Raw genomic sequence first — 3,967 nt, 5'->3', positions numbered from 1 at the left:
TTTGTCATTGAGCATTCCATGTTTTGGAAAAGGTGGTTGGTTTTGTGAAAGTCTGGCCTCGCACCCGTATTTCACGAGATCGAAAGGGAGTGTTCAATTACCTATTGTTAAGACAGGAGGCAGTGCTCACACTTACTTCACAAGGTCAAAAGGAAGTGTAGAAATGTCTTCAGAGATTCCGTTGCCAACAATCCCTATTTCTGAGGAAAGTTCTATCTCGGCCGTCCCCACGCCCGAATCCGCAACTGCGGAGGAAAATAGAATCTTGCGGCTTCGCATGCTCGAAATGTTCGATGACTGGAGTAATGGAAAAGAGCCACCAAGTATCGTCCCTGGATTCCCTGAGTTATTCTCCAGGACAAGCGGGACTTCTAATGTCCCCATAAGTTATCCTGCTACCCCATTCGGATACCCAACCATTTCAGCCTTCTCTGCGGGATCGCCCTATGAGTCTCATCCTTGAGTGTCAACGACGGATGTAAACACAAATATCTTTACTGCACCACCTTGCCCGATCACGGCACAACCTGCTGCATACAAGCCGACTTTTGACTCGTCCTCGTTTACATTCCAAGCCCCATCCTTCTCGATGGAACCAACTAGGTTTGCTACCAGCACTAATCCTCCATAGCCCCAGTGCGAGCTTGCACCTGGGCAGGATCAGAACCCCAGAGTTGCGGAACAAAATGAGATGGCCAAAAGAATGAGAAGCCTTGAACAGAGTTTGAAGAATATGCAAGGTTTGAGCGGACAGAAAAGCGTCTCTTACGCCGACCTATGCATGTTCCCCCACGTACACCTACCAGTGGGTTTCAAGACCCCAAAGTTTGAGAAGTACGATGGGCACGGTGACCCCATTGCTCACCTAAAGAAATATTGCAACCAATTAAGGGGAGCCGGCGGAAAAGAGGAATTGCTAATGGCATATTTCGGGGAAAGTCTGATAGGAATAGCCTCGGAATGGTACATGGACCAGGACATGTCCCGATGGCATGTCTGGGATGATCTCGCTAGAGATTTTGTGAGACAATTCCAATATAACATCGACATCGCACCAGACCGAAATTCTCTGTCGAACTTGAAGAAGAAACCTTCAGAAAGCTTCAGAGAGTATGCTAATAAGTGGCGCAAGCAGGCGTCGAGGGTGAAGCCTCCCATGGATGAAGTGGAAATGGTCACTACCTTTCTCCAGGCTCAAGAATCTGACTATTTCCAAAACATGATGTCAGCGATGGGAAAGCCGTTCGCAGAAGCAATTAAGATTGGAGAGATGGTGGAGAATGGTCTGAAAACGGGCAGGATTTTGAGTCAAGCAGCCATAAGGGCGACTTCCCAAGCCGTTCAAAGCAGGTCCGGAGGAATGGCAAGAGGGAAGAAAAAGGAAGAAACGGCCATGGCAGCCTCAGGAATAAGGGAATATCGTAATCTCCGACCCCGTTTTCCGGAAAGAACCCCACAACACTACTACCCCCACTCAAATCTGGCATATGCTCATCAACCCTATATGGTCATGAATGCCCAGCCTTATGTCCATCTGCCGCAACAAGCCAACCGAGGCCAAGCTCCACTTCCCAGAAATCAGCCTCCTTACCGCAACCACTATAACCCACAACCTCTGCAGAATAACTTCCGCCCTTAGGAGCCACCTAGAAGGCGGAATTTCACGCCCATCGGTGAACCATACTCTACTTTGTTCCCGAAGCTAGTCCAGTTGGGCTTCCTGCAACCAGTCCCTCAAACAAGGCAAAACCCGACGTCACCTTCTTACAAAGCTGGAGTCAGATGCGCCTATCACTTAGGGGCCGAAGGGCACGATACAAATGACTGCTGGTCGTTGAAAAGAGTGGTCGAGAATTTGATAGAGCATGGGAAAATAGTGCTAAGGGACGAGGAGGTCCCAAATGTGACTAACAACCCATTACCTGCTCATAATAACGGGCCGCTGATCGGAATGATTTGCGAAGACAAAGAATTCGACCCTGCTTTGAAGGCTATAATCGCCATTGTCGACACGGGGAAAAGGCCTGAGACAGACCAGAAACTAGAAAAGGGGGAGGAGGCCAATGCTGTAAAGAGCGAGCCTGAAAAGAAGGTGGAGAAGAGAGCGGTACCGGTAAATGATGGAGTTCTTTACCTCCCACGAGGTCGAGCAGAGAAGCCGCAGAGCTTCGAGGTCAAAAAACAAAACCTATGTACGTACCAAAAGGGGCCTATGTGGTCCGAGGGACGATTAAACCACCTCGGCTGAATGAGCCAGTGGTTATCAGACGCGTGCCACAAAAGCCAATGACAAACCTGTCCACAATACCGTGGAACTATCAGAGGACGTTGGTAACGTATAAAGGTAAAGAAGTCACGGGGGAACTTCCGGAAAATACTTTCATTGGAAGGCATTCAAACACCCAAGAGCTGAACAACGCCACACGAAGGCGCTTCCCACCAAAGAAGCCTGTAAGCATTGAAGAAGCGGAAGTGTTCTTCCAACAAATGAAAATGCCGGATTACGAAGTGATAGATCAACTGCGCAAGTGCCCCGAGCAAGTATCCATGCTATCATTGTTGATGAGGTCAGCCGAGCATCAAAAGATCTTACTGAAGACCCTGAATGAAGCATACGTGCCAGTTGAAACCTCGATTGAACAACTGGAGCGAATGACAGAAAGGTTCTTCGCCGTTAACCAAATCTCTTTCAGCAAGAACGATCTACCCCCAGAAGGAGCGGCACACAACAAGGCCTTACATCTAACTGTTAAATGCGAGGACTACTATGTCAAGCGGGTAATGTTGGATGGGGGTTCATGTGTTGACATTTGCCCGCTCTCCACGCTACAAAGAATGGAAATTGGGACCGGAAGAATCCGACCCAATAATGTCTGCGTAAGGGCTTTCGACGGCATCAAGAGAGATACCATGGGGGAGATAGACCTGTTGTTGGTCATAGGACCAGTCGAGTTTGAAGTAACCTTCCAGGTTCTCGACATGGATACATCCTACAATTTTCTCCTCGGCAGACCTTGGATCCATGCGGCAGGAGCTGTGCCTTCCACTCTTCACCAGATGGTGAAGTTTGAGTACGAAGACCGAGAGATCGTGGTCCATGGAGAAGACGAGCATGCTATTTATCGGGACCCATCCATCCCATATCTTGAACCAAGAGAAGGGAGCGAACACACGGTCTATCAAGCTTTCGAGATTGTACTAGCAGAGCAGCATGAAGAGGGAATACCTTGCCCCCAGCCTTTCTTGTCTAACGCCTCGGTTATGGTAGCCAAAGAGATGATCCGGCACGGGTTCAGGCCAGGGAAAGGGCTTGGACGAACCCTGCAGGGAATAACAGAACCCATCACCTTGCCAACTGCCAAGAAACCATTTGGACTAGGTTTCAAACCCACTCCAGGAGATGAAGAGTGGGCAAAGAAAAGGAAAAATGAGGGTTGGAAGTTACCTAGACCATTGACGGATTTATATGAAACTTTCATCAGGCCAAGATACACCGAAGAAGAAGACGATGAGGTCTTCACGGCTGAGGAAATCGAGGAGATATGTGGGGCAATGAGAGAAATGCTCTACGAGACTCACATGGTTCAACCAGGTGAAGGCACAAGCACCGCTGAGATGCTGTACCTGGGGCCGAACGCCAAACTTCGAAACTGGGAGGCCACGCCATTCCCGACTAGACGGAAGTCCGGGTAGACCTGTCCTGCCACCTTTCCTATGTCACAAGTTATCTCCAGGACATAACTTGAACGTTTTCTTCCTTTCAATTGTTGTTTTGAATTCCTAAGTTGTAAACATTGTTGTCGCCCAACTTCCCAAAGAAAATGAAAAAAAAAATCGTCATTTGCTTCCCCATTTTTTCTTTTGTTCTGATTTTTGTTATTTTTCCTTTTATCTTTCCTTTCAGTTATAATAATGCGGCTTTAAATATCACATGCTTGCGGACTTCACGCCCAGATCACAACAAGCT

The sequence above is a fragment of the Nicotiana tabacum genome, chromosome 16 (assembly GCF_000715075.1).
Source record: "Nicotiana tabacum cultivar K326 chromosome 16, ASM71507v2, whole genome shotgun sequence".
In the NCBI taxonomy this organism is placed as follows: domain Eukaryota; kingdom Viridiplantae; phylum Streptophyta; class Magnoliopsida; order Solanales; family Solanaceae; genus Nicotiana; species Nicotiana tabacum.
This window is presented reverse-complemented; position numbering follows the sequence as displayed.